The 13,705-nt window shown below is 40.5% G+C and overlaps 1 protein-coding gene across 2 annotated transcripts in view; it reads left to right on the top strand.

The window, feature by feature from the left end:
* Positions 1-8,943: 8,943 nt before the first annotated feature.
* The window catches only part of LOC121287415 (eyes absent homolog 2-like), a 262,276-nt gene continuing 257,514 nt past the window's right edge, over positions 8,944-13,705 (top strand). The window contains exon 1 of one of the 2 annotated variants that reach the window (XM_041205274.1): positions 8,944-9,075. The gene's annotated coding sequence lies outside the window, so the exon portion shown is untranslated. Of the gene's footprint in view, positions 9,076-13,156; positions 13,501-13,705 lie in introns of those variants that run through there. The other variant, XM_041205273.1, reaches the window with a different exon arrangement.

Here is a 13,705-nt window from a genome sequence, read left to right as displayed (position 1 = left end):
TATCAGGTCCCAGGGATCTATCAACTTTCTGTCCCATTCATTTTTCCAACACAACCTTCTTACGTATACTAATTTCCTTCAACTCCTCAATCTCCTTAGTCCCTTGGATCTCTAAATTTGGGAGATTTCCTGTATCTTCTTCAGTGGAAATAGACACAGAGTAATCATTTAGCTTCTCTGCCATTTCTCTATTCCCCATTGTGAATTCTCCTGACACTGCCTGTAATGGACCAACATTTGTCTTTGCCAAATGCTTCCTTTTTACATGCCTATAGAAGCTTTTATAGTGTTCTTTCATGTTTTTTACTAGATTGTATTCATATTCTATTCTCCCTTTCTTTACCAGTTTCTTGGCCTTCCTTTGCTGTATTCGAAAAACCTCCCAAATCTCAGGTTTACTACTATTTGTGGCAACTTTATACACCTTTTCTTTTAATCTTATACAATCCTTAACTTCCTTTGTCAGCCACAGCTTTTTTTGGATTTATGCACCTTGAAGGAATGTACAGGTACTGTAAACTATGTAATAGTTCTTTGAAGGCTATCCATTGCCTATGTACAGTCATATCTTTTAATGTATTTTCCCAATCCACCTCAGCCAATTTGTCCCTCATGCCTACATAATTTCCTTTATTCAACTTTAACACCCTTGTTTCAGAGTGAATTACCTCACTTCCAAACATAATGTTAAATTCCATCATATTGTGGTCACTCATCCCTAAAGGTTCTTTTACAACAAGATTATTAATTAGTCCTTTTTATTACATAATAGTAGATCTAAAATAGCCTGTCTTCTAGTCAGCTCCTCAACATACTGCTCAAGAAAATCATCCCTGAGATACTCCAGAAACTCGTCTTCCACAGCATTAGTGCTCAATTGGTTTACCCAGCCTATATGCAGATTGAAGTCACCCATGATTACTGTAGTCCTCATGCTACATGCTTCTTTCATCTCCTAATTAATACCATGCCCCACATTACCATTACTATTTGATGGTCTATAAACAACTCCAACCAATGTCTGCTCCCCTTTGCTATTTCTTAGCTCCACCCAAACAGATTCCACACATCATTTTTCTGATCTTAGGTCCTCCCTTGCTAATGCACTGATCCCTCCCTTATTATCAGCGCAACTCCACCTCCTTTCCCTTCTTGTCTGTCCTTCCTAAACATTGAATATCCTTGAATATTCAGTTCACAATCTCGGTCACCATGCAATCATGTTTCCATAATGGCAATTATATTATATTCATTAACCTCTATTTGTGCCTTTAGATCATCTACCTTATTGCAAATGCTGCATGCATTCAGGTAGAGTGCAATTAACGTTGTATTTTTGACATCATTTCACATTCAAAGCATACTCAATGCTTTGCTTTGTTTCTCCTGCCTTCTAATCTCACTACTACTTCCTGTTTCTAACTTTACTTCCTTCCAATTTGGGCCACCCCTCAGGTTCCCAACCCCCCTGACAAGCTAGTTTAAACCCACCTCAACAGCACTAGCAAATCTCCCTGTGAATATATCAGTCCCAGTCTTGTTAAGATGTAACCCGTCCAGTTTGTACAGGTCTCACCTACCCCAGAATTGGTCCCAATGTCTCAGAAATCTGATGCCCTCCCTCCTGCACCAGTTCTCCAGCCAAGTATTTAATTGATCAATCCTCCTATTCCTGTGCTCACTAGCACATGGCACAGGGAGTAATCCTGAGATTACTGCTCCTGAGACCCTGCTTTTTAATTTCCTTTCTAACTCCCTGAAATCTGATTTTAGAACCTCATCCCTCTTCCTGCCTATGTTGTTAATGTGGACCGCAACTTCTGGCTGATCCCCCTTCCCTAGAAGGGTGTCCTGCAGCTGCTCAGTGACATCCTTGACCCTGGAACCAGGAAAGCAACACACCATCCTGGAGTCACGTTTACTGCCGCAGAAACGCCTGTCTGATCCCCTGACCATGGGATCTCCTATCACTATTGCCCTTCCATTCTTCCTTCCCCCCCTGTATGGCTGAGCCATCCATGGTGCCACAGGCTTGGCTCTGGCTGCCTCCCCTGAAGAACATCGCCCTCATCAGCATCCATAATGGAAAACCGATTAGCATTTCCTGTTATTCTCTTTCTTTGCTGACAGTCATTGGGCAGAATTTTATGGCAGCGGGATTTTACGTTCCCGCTGAAGTCAATGGGGTTTACAATGACTCACCGCACATTTTACGGCCCCTTCCTCACTGAAACAGGGCCGTAAAATTCTGCCCATTGACTTTCTTTGCATTTCTTAATATTTTCTGTTTTCATTTCAAATTTCCATAAGTTGACTTTTTTTTCTTTTTATGTATAACTTCGTTGGAAAGCATAATTCAAAAACTCATATTTATTGTAACTCCATTAATGGGAAAGACATTCGGAACAGATGATATGACATTTATTTTCTAATAGAGCTTGTCAGCACACTCCAACTGGTATAATATGATATACTTGGAGAATCGTATTTATTTATGCATAACCACCCATGTTTGTGTTGATGGGAAATAAAATGTAGCTTCCATAAAGTGAAGAAATTTATCCAGTCATAGATCATTAGTCCAATTGTTATTGCAGTTGACTCTCACAGGATAGGTGTATAAAGTAAGATATTACCTTAATTAGTTATTACATATGCAGGGCTAAAAAGAAAAAAACTTGCATTTATACAGCTCTTTTCATGACCACTGAATGTCTTAAAGTGTTTTACAGTCAAAATAGTACTTCTTTTGAAGTGCAGTCACTATTACAATATAGGAAATGCGGAAGCCAATTTGCACACTGTAAACCCCTACAAACAGCAAAGCGATAATGACTAGATAATCTGTTTTTTGTAATGTTGGTTGAGTGATACATATTGGCCCAGATGCCAGACATAACACTCTGCTCTTTTTTGAAATAGTTCCATGGGAACTTTTACCTCCACCCAAGCGTGCATTTGGGACTTCAGTTTAATGTTTCATCTGAAAGACTGCACCTCCAACAATCCAGTACTCCTTCAGGAGTGTACTGGAGAATAAGTCTTGATTTTTGTGCTCAAGCCGTGGAGTGGGACTTGAATCCAGAACCATGAAATTCAGAGATAAGAGTGCCACCAACAGAGCCACAGTTGACACTCACTATTAAGTTCTTGTGTTCAATAGTGAGAGTGAGCTAGGCATTTCGGTATTATGGTAGTTGACTTACACTATATATCTACTTCTATGATAGTATAAACTAAGGAAGTAACAGTAGCATCCCTTTGCTATTGTCCTAGGCCAAACCATCTTCAGCTGCTTCATCAATGACCATCCTTCCATTATAAGATTAGTAGTGGGGATGTTCGCTGATGATTGCACAATGTTCAACACCATTCCCAACTCCTCAGATGCTGAAGCAGTCTATATCCAAGCTTGGGCTGACAAGTGGCAAGTAACATTTGTGCCATACAAATGCCAGGCAATGACCATCTCCAACAAGAGAGAATCTAACCATCGCTCCTTGACATTCAATGGCAACACCATCATCTCTTACTATCAATATCCTGGGGGTTTAATCATTGACCAAAAACAGAACTGGACTAGTCATATAAATACTGTGGCTACAAGAAAAGGTCAGAGGCTAGGAATCATGCAGCGAGTAACTCACCTCCTGACTCCCCAAAGCTTGTCCATCATCTACGAGGCACAAGTCAAGAGTATGATGGAAAACTCCCCACTTGCCTGGAAAAGTGAAGCTCCCACAACACTCAAGAAGCTTGACACTGTCCAGGACAAAGCAGCCTACTTGATTGGCACCACATCCACAAACATTCACTCCCTCCACCACTGACACACAGTAGCAGCAGTGTGTACCATCTACAAGATGCACTGCTGGAACTCACCAAACATCTGTGGACAGCACTTTCCAAATCCACAACCACTACCATCTAGAAGGACAAGGACAGCAGATGCATGGGAATGCCACCACCTGGAAGTTCCCCTCCAAGCTACTCAACATCCTGACTTGGAAATATTTTGCCATTCCTTCACTGCAGCTGGGTCAAAATCCTGGAATTCCCTCCCTAATAGCACTGTGGGTGTACCCACACTACATGGACTGCAGCAGTTCAAGAAGGCAGCTCTTAAGGGCCTTCTCAAGGGCCACTAAGGATGAGAAATAAATACTGGCCCAGCCAGTGAAGCCCACATCCCATGAATGAATAAATAAAACCTCATATTCATGGTTTTTATAAGTGTACCTTCTTTAACTGAGCTAAAAGTTGATGAAGTTAGGTTTGAATTGTAAACTGATCAAGTGAAATGCTCAAAACAGTGGGTGCACCATTTTGCTGTGCTGTGTTACTTTTTCTGAAACAAAATAACCTCTCTATACTCGGTCCTGCCTTCCCAAGCCAGAACATCTTTTCTTTTGCTTTCTGACAGCCTCTGCAGCATTTTGTTTCCAAAAGCCTAATTGCCACACCTCCCCTGTGTGAGCAGACTTCAGCCTAACTTAGCAATGAACCTGGCTGAATAGGGCTGAGACAGCAGCAATGAATGAACTAACTTTTGATGTCTGCAGGCTGCTAATTCAGATGTCCATCTGAAATCTAATATATACCTGCATCGTTGTTATCCTACGAAAGTAAGTTTTAACTGAAAAGCTTATTTCAAAATAACACATATCTAAATGGTTTCTGAGGGGCCCTTGGGGTGCAGTGAATAGCCTCCCTGCCTCTGAGTCAGAAGCTCTGGGTTTGAATCCAACTCCAGGACAGAAGGTGCATTCATAACATAGCCAAACAGGTTGGTTATCAACATGCAAATCCTTCCGAAACGCCTATGGCTGGTGGTAAGAGTAGAAGAGTCTCCTGGTCAGCCATGTGTGATGTGGAGTGGTGTCCCTCAAGCTATAGTGACCTAAGGAAACAGGTGTGAGCACATGCTTAGTCTTATTCATTCACCACGAGGTGGAAAAGAATAGAAGATAGAGAAATGCTTTCCAAAGAAAAAATGGTCCAATAATCTAATAACGTGACATTAGTGTTTTGATTAAGTTTATTCCCAATAATCAGTTGGATATTTTTCCTTATATATTAATGTTTGTGGCCATAAATTTACACTGTGCTTGATGCATATTATCTTCATATGAAATCCTTTTAACTGTTTTTGTTAATGCCTTCACTAAAGCATCAAACAAAAGAATTTCAAATGAGTGCTTCATTTGTATCCTTATATTTGCAAAGCATAATTTCAAGGTCTGTGACATTCATATAAAGCTGAGAGGTAAACTAAGTACAGCCAGGAATTAGGTTTACCACCTGCCTATATATATAGCCTACTTTCTTTACTGCACATTTTATTATAAATGACACAAACATTGAAATTATGATATGCAAATATTAGGTTACAAATAACGCTAGCAGGTGTTTGCTTTTGTTTGAACGCTAGCAGGTGTATGCTTAATCAATGCTTTCATATGATATTCCTCTGTTTGCTGGCTTTACATGTTAAAATAAATAGGTTCAGTTGTTACAATACTAGTAGAGGAATGTCGAGTGAAATATATCATGCATCCGTCCACTGTGACCAAATTATGTATTTTGCCTAAGCTTTGATTTGGCAATTGCCCCTTTGAGGTCCATCTTTCTGATTAGGGAGTTTAACAGTCAGGTAAACCTAAGTCATGAACCAAGAAAATCCCAATGCAATGTTGTTGATTATAGCCTGAAAGGAGAGACAATTTAAACCTGAACAATGTGTTGATTCAATTTTTATTTGACTAAGAGATCCGTTTTTGCATTTAAGTGGTCAGCCATACAAAATTCAGAAAGGCCCAATAACTCTTCCCACGTATTAAAAAAAAAGTCATTTTTAAATCCAAGTTGGAAAATCCAGAAGAGGAAACTGGCAGGGAAGCAATCAGTAGTAACAGTCAGTTTGACATTCCTCAGAGAAAGAAGAAAAACTGGCCTAGAAATTGGATCACACAGTGCCCATTTTTTTGGTGTAACAGAGGCTCTAATTGGTCCAATATGGCGTGCAGCATGTCTGCACTCATTCTGTGTCAGGCTATCAAAAGTATAGTTTAAGATATGAAAACCAAAGTAATCTAGGTTAGGAAAGACTCTAAAACTTTAACAATTGCATTAAGTAGCCCCCAGCTTATACATATTTTCAAAGTAAGTGAAATATTTTCTTCAGGCCCTAATGTGCTTGTAAGAAAATAAGTCCTAGATTTGAATACTTTAGAGTATTATTGATGCCACAATAGCTTTTTAATTTACTTGTTCACATCATGTGCTCAACAAATTACTAGTATAGTACTCAGTTTGTTACTCAAACTGTACTCAGTGTACTAGTTACTAAACTATCCTAGTAATGCACTCACAAGCTAATTTGAATACTATTCAGTAACTATCCTAATACTCAGGTCATTACTTACTAACCTGCCAGGATACAATGCAAAATGTATTAGGATCATGATTGAATACTACACTCAGCATATTATTCATAGGCATTTGAGTTCCATATTCAGAGTATGACTTTATAACTCATTTGAATGCTGTACATAGATGCACATCTTTCTTTAATGGTTCAACTGCTGTTTGTTGCTCGATTGCTATTAGGGATTCTCTGCATGCACCAGTGGGCAGCCACTCCATTTTGTTTTTTTGTCTGATTCTGTTTTGCCTTTTCCTGTTCAAATTTCCAAATATGGACTTTTCCAAATTATGATTTAATTGACTTATAGCAACTAACGATGTTTACTGCCACATGGCAGTGTTACTGGCACTGACAGCCTGTAGTCTTGCTGCATTAACATGGGAATGTCACTGCTGATTCTGTTTCTTGTAGAGATCCCACATACCCTTAGCTGTAAGACTGGAGCCCTGTACAGCTCAGATTACAGCTCCTTTAAATAGTAAACACTTTGACCTTCACTCAGAAGAAGCTTGAAGGATGGCTGGGCTTCTTTCTTCTTCTCCTTACTTAACACTTTTTATGTTGTTTAAATAAAATTCACAGTCAATTGAAGTTGTTATTATAAGGGCGTTCATTCTTTTGAATTTGTTACTGTAGGGGGCATCGTTCAATTGAGATTGTTATTATAGGGACCTTCATTCAATTGATATTGTTACACTAGGGGCCGTCATTCAATCAGCATTGTTACTGTAAAATATCATTATTTAATTTGCATGATGGTTTAAGGAACCCTCATTCAGCCAACGCAAAGAGGTTTGATTCATGCTAAAAACGCTGGCATTTAAAAAAAAATGATTATCCATCTCTTGTTGCACAGCTGCTATCTTGGCTCAACTTATCATAATATTGTATTTATGGGAAGAACAGTACAGATCAAATAGCTTCCTAAAGGACACAGAATTGTGCCATGGTGCAGAATCTTAGAGACGGGGGGAGTTTTGCACCTGATAGAATTCAATTTCTTAGCTTAATCCGTGGCACACGTACATGGGTATTCGTGTTTCTCACCTAGGATTGCTGATGTGAATCAGTGGAAATATTTGATGCTGCACCTGGCAGCACACAGGCACCCGAACTGGAAGTTCCTGTCTCCCACACATCAGGCTTAACTGTGGGGTCGCAATCGAAGTATCTGTTCTATTGCTTTGCAATCAACACTTGCAAAGAAATTATGTATAATAATGAAAGTATTTAATGGCATTCTCTGAAATTATCTAATGTCTTGGATTATTCTGGGACTTATAGGTTTTTGTTATGTTTCGATTTTCCCCCCAAATAACTTTAACGTTTAAGGTTCGAGCAACTTGCCTGCCAGCTTAAAGTGTGCAAGGTCAATAGATCAGTGATGGCTCTGTAGCCAATCTTCAGAGGCAAGAGTATTAGCAAATGGGCTATCAACAATAAAAAACACAAAATGAACACAAATCCGTTGGAACAAATGCCTTGGTGAAGAGGCCTGTGCTTTTGTTGCTTTATACATATTTGGAGTTTAATTTCCTCTGGTGGGATTGCATAATGCGATCATGTAAAGTTCCTTTGTGCTCCATTTTAACACAGTCATTAGCCCAGTTAAAATAAATAAGTTGTCAAATGCATTAAATCGCTTACAAAGATATTTTATGCAAACATGCTGAGCAGCGCTCTATCAGAGGAAACTAATCCCCTTCATGTTGGTGGGTTTCAATTTAGGGCCTACATGAGGTCCATGGAAAGCGATATTCATAGTTTCATCCAGATAGCGCTGCTACATTTTTTCCAGGGCGTTCTGAAAAAGGAGTATTTGAATTTGGCAGAGAAAAAGTAAAGATTGTTGAGGAACAGCGAAACATATCTGTCACTGCTTCTGCGAGCCAAGAATTTACCACTCTCAAACACGGCGACAAATCTTTTCTCAGTACGACATGTTTCTGTAGCCTGGAAATTACGTATACGATATTAGCGCATGAACACTTAACACGTGCATTTGGAATTTCTCTGCGATTTTAACATTGTCCATTTAAGTGACTAACGCCTCCCTTTAAACAGCAAATTAACTTTCTTCGAAAATGCTACCGATTCCTACATCATTTTCTAAACTGGTGTGATTCCCTCACTCTCTTATATGAATCTGTGGTGATCGAATTGCTACCAGATTTCTTGTCCTCTATTAGTCCCGTTAATAAAAATTACTGATCACAAGTGGGAAACCCATTGCGAGCTTGAAAGAAAACCCAATAGAGAAACTGTCAGGAGTGAATGTAAATCTGAAACTATGCTGATGAAGTTTATGGTCTAATAAATATTCAGTGTGATTTGGCTGTAATCTTATCTCGATCATTTTCGGTAATGCTTGGTTTATTTGAAAACAGAGGATTATTTCCGCTTGTGTTGTTCTTCCTGAGAAAGAAAGCCTGAAGGGTTGATCGTTTTACCCTGATTTTCCTTATATGGGAGGTGGCCGCTCCAGCACTCATAGGCTGTCTGCTACTCAAGTTAAAATCTAGGTGTGTGCAGCTCGTGGCTGAGCCTGTTTCTGGCATCGGACTTTGGATAATACTGAGCCTTCATCATGGAGCTATTTCTGACGTCCAGCTGCCCATTTCCCGTCGTATTTTTCAGCCGTGAGCAAGGTGAGTGGCGAACTTTAATGGCGAGTTGTTGGATTAAATCTTGGTTGGGTGGGAAAGGATTTCTTCTCAGTTGCCTGGCTGAACTTGACCGTGCTGCAGCGCAAAGTGTTGAAAACATTCGGAGTTTCGGTGCTGTGTTTTGGGAAGAATCGGGTTTCAGAACGGACAGCAAATTGCTACAAGGTTTAAAATACACAGGCCGGCCTCACTTTATTCATTTAGGATCCACTTTCTCAGATTTTTTTTTCTTTTGTTACTAAAATGTTGCCGCCGAGCAGCACTATTGTCAGAGCAACCCATCAAAAAGGCAAAATGATGTTCCCCTTGAAATATATCTTCTGCTTTTTTTAAAAAAAAAGTGGTCTTCAGATCAGAAATAGCATTTAAGAGCGATGGGTATCATGGATGGAAAGGAGCACAGAGCTAACACATTGGTCTTGAGAAGGTAGACATAGGATTCAGGTGCTGCTTATGGCCTGAGATGCTGCTTGCTGAATGGTGAATTATGTTGGAACAAACTAACAGTTTCAATTCTAAGAAAAACGGTTTGTACGGCAATGTTTGTTAGCGGTGCTAGTTCAGACAGAAACCAGGCACAGTGAAATAGACACAATTGTCTTTTTCTTCCCCCACCCCCACCCCCACCTAATTTTCTTCCCTTCTCGAATGCTCTCCCTGTGTCGTGCACCATCTGCAGCATCGAAAGTTGCCCTGCTCCCTGGCCTGTGCAATGCTTCTGTGAAACCAGACACTGCCGAGGTGCACATGACCAGCCTGGAGTTACTCTACCTCCCGTCTCTCCCTGCCCGGTGGGAAGGCTCTCGGCCCCCGCTCAGCATCTCCCTGCAAAGCCCTGCAGGGTCAGGCTGGGAGGTCGCAGGTGTAAATCTGTGTCATCCCATTGCCCGGGACTGCAAAGTTGCTCATCAAGTGCAGTGCACCGCTGCATGGTGTGGGAATAAACTGAACCCGTTTAGCTTTTTCGAAAGTAAATATTAACCTATCTAGTCTAGAGTTCAGGCAACCCCATTTGCAAGCGCGTAGGGTACCCCACCACATAGCTCTGGTAGCTGCTGTAGTGCATTCACCACTGAAGAACGTGCCCAAATACAGCGTTACTGCAGAGCTCTCCATTTGCAGTACAGTTTAAAGCATACTTTGATGAAATACATTGATACTCTGTAAATTCCAGCTGTGCTTTTATCGATGAAATTAACAACTTAAAAGGTTACGAGGCCATTTGAACCCGCGGAGCCTGTTTAAACATTTTTTTTAAACAGAAAATAATGCTAAAGAAAATACGCAGCAAGTCCGTCAGCTGAAAGGCAGAATGAGGTTAATGTTTTCATTTGGAGACCCCCTTCACCCGAAATGGAATTTACTTATTTGGTATCTTGCCTTCTCCCTGCATTCGACAAGCTCATTCAAGCAGAGTGTGCGTTTCCAATCAGGATCTTGGGGTAACGGCAGTGGATCCCACACTCCCAGTGAAAAGCTGCACTCAAAAGGGAGGACAGGTCAGAGATAGGCCAAGACGGTGCGCTGTTTTTCTGAGGTGACTTCCACTTCAGACCATGGCACTGCGGAATTTACTTTGCAACTTATTTCTGTTTCAGGGTGTCTTTATGAAGACGGTAGCTGCTGTTTGTAACTTTTGAGAATAAAATACGTTTTCGGTCAATCTGGCGCTGGTAATAGCGATTAACCGGGAATATCACTATCGTGGAAACGAGTGTCCAAGAACCATTTCATATTTTGTCAATAGAGCACACATTGATGGGTAAAAATAAATTGGTGATTTTTTTTGTTGAGTAGCAACCGATTAAGGAAATAGTTCAGTTCACAATACCCTTTCGGAGTGGTCAAAGAGCATCATTACAATCACCGCTGCGAGTGGAAGTTACTTGTTACCGAATTACTACCTAAGAACTAGTGAGATCTCTGGAGCAGGACCATCTGATCAGAGCTTTCAAAACTGAGCAGCATTTCTGCACCTGGTCAGTAAACTTGCACAAAGCCTATTATTTTGCTTAATTGAAAAAAAAGGCTCCCGAATTAAAGGTGGTCACCTGATACTAAATTACGGGAGAAATCAGGAGCTTTTTCCCCCTAACTTTCGGACAGTATGTGACAGCTTCATTTAACTCTTAGTAGTTGTGCAGTGGTTTGTTAAATTGCAATGCAGGAGAGAAGAATCCTGCTGTGCTGGAGATTTGTGAGCTATCATTTATTTTAAGGAGGATTTTTTTTAAAAAATCAATAGCTTGTAAGTCAAGATCCGCAGCCCAGTTGAGTTACACAGGCATTCCACACTTTCTGTGGCGTGTTTGGCTATTGGAAAGTTTGTGATTAATTCGAAATATGTTTTTTGGCGCATGTGCCTTGTTCAAAAGAAAAACCAAGGGACCTCCTTCAAACTACAGATATCAGACTTGAATTTGGTTCTCGTTGAGTGTTGAGTGTCCGCTACGGACATAAGAGGCAAATATTTCACCCGTGGGATAGTAAAGAGCATTTGGTTCCTTTCAATTTATTCTCTTTTTTAATCAAGATAATTTTGTAAATTAATACTAATTTATTAAATCAAAATAATTTTGCAACGGAACTTTAAAGCTCTCTATGAGTACACCCTGCCTACCTCCTCAAAATAAACTCATTGAGCTTTCATCTGTAAATGTTGGACATACACCCCTCTTCTGCTGACTGGGCAAAGGGCATTTGCTATTGAGATAAACGAAATGCTCTGGAACTTTGGGCATGCCCTATCCCAGTTTGCTTTCCAAACCGTAAAAAAAAATACCATGTGGACCTCGATGTTAAAAAAAATCAAACAGCACCAATAAGCAAAAATAATTGAGAAACAGATGATGTCCCATACACAGGCGCAATCTGATTGACTACCAGGAAAAATACACCCTTCTATTTCTACAATGTAGCTCTTAAAAAGAGAAAAGTTCTTTCAGGTTTGTGTAATTATCAGAGTCAGTTCAATTTAGTGAATTTTTGTGTTAATTCCAGCTGTTAAAAATTATAGAATCCAATTAATGTAAAAGTACACATATTTCTGAGAAAATGATAATTTTACTAAGTGCTTTTTTGTCTAGACTGCCCATCAAAATGAGATTTAAACGGGATGATTGACCTTTGCAGGCAGCGTCCTGTAACTACCTTGTAATTCATTCATTTCAAGTCTTTGGTGTTTTGATATATTGCAAACAAATTATTATAAAGTATTTACTAAAATAATAAACCCAATGGCATAAATCACTGAGACCTTCTGAGATCCCAGTATGTCTTTTTATGTGTGTGTGTGTGTGTGTGTGTGGTGTACGGATTGTGTTTTCTTTTTGCAAATCACACAGCCTGGCTCGGTTAGTAAAATGATTCTTTTGAAGGTGAGTTCATTCCTCACGCGGCAGATAGAATGGGTGCTTCTTCTCGAGGCAAGGCGTTCCCAGGCAGCTCGACCCTCACTGCCACTTTGCCACTCACAGTTTTACGATTTGCTTGCTTTCGATGCTCTTTACGCCCCAAGTATCAGGACTTACCCATTTTAAAGCCATACAGCGTTTCAAACTCCCCAAACAAAAAGGTAGGAGAAAACCGAGCCGAAACACTTAACTTCAAACCATCCTCAGCTAAATAAAGTGGTGTCGTTTCACCTAACCGTGAATTAAGACAGGGAGAGAGATGAAAACCAAAATCCCAATCACAATTGGTACAGACCCAGTAGCAGACTGATTAAGCAAAGAAAACAGAAGGTGAGTTCCACCCCCAACCCTTCCACATTCAGCTCTCGGCTCTGTCTTTGTCTAAAGAGCTACAGATAATATCTAATTGAGCTCGATTCAAAGTCTGACCGGGGGATTGATCAAGAGGAAAGGGTGGGGGGTTGGGGGAGGAGAAGGTAGGGGATTGTCGTGGAATTTATCAATGCCTTCTGGCCGGAGTCATTTCTTGGTTTTTCTGGAAGTCAGCCTTGCATCCCCTGGGTCTAGAGAGAGTTGTGCAAGTCTCATTTGGGACACTGCCTTGCAGACTGTGTGCAACATCTAACAGCAGGAGCAGTCAGTCAGTCAGTCAGTCAGTGTGCGTACACTTCTCTGCCAGAGAGGCTCCTTAAAAATGCACTTCATATAGCCTGAAGCACAAGTGAGATGTCATGGAAATGTAGACCTTCATCTTCGTTTGAGAATAGCTCAGTAGAAATAGAGTTGCCAAGCCCACTAGCAGTCAGGAGGGAAACCCAAAGGGATCCATCAACACGAGAATCGGTGCTGGAACCGTGAGTGTGTTCCTGCTGCTGTTAAAGTGTGTGGAACAGCAAAGCCACTCTCAGACTGTCGACAGTTCTACAGTATACCAACAGCTGCAGGCTTAGTCTTTCTGCCTTGGAGACACACAGAAACATCGGCCTGGGTAGCGGTGAGTAAGCTGGCTGTTGTCTCTTGGTGCATTTGGCGTTTTACACATAGGCCATGTGTAAAATGTTGTTTTAACACTAAAAATAATCTTTCGCGAAATGCGTGCAGTCAGTGGCTTTGTGTGCTTGATGTAAGCTGCATTTCCCCCAAGCTATGTTAAAAGAAAATTCACAAATGTACTCAAGTACAGAGTTCTGTGGCGCGTA

The sequence above is a fragment of the Carcharodon carcharias genome, chromosome 14 (assembly GCF_017639515.1).
Source record: "Carcharodon carcharias isolate sCarCar2 chromosome 14, sCarCar2.pri, whole genome shotgun sequence".
NCBI lineage: Eukaryota > Metazoa > Chordata > Chondrichthyes > Lamniformes > Lamnidae > Carcharodon > Carcharodon carcharias.
Note: the sequence above shows the minus strand (reverse complement) of the source record. Positions and strands in the feature narration are given on the sequence as shown.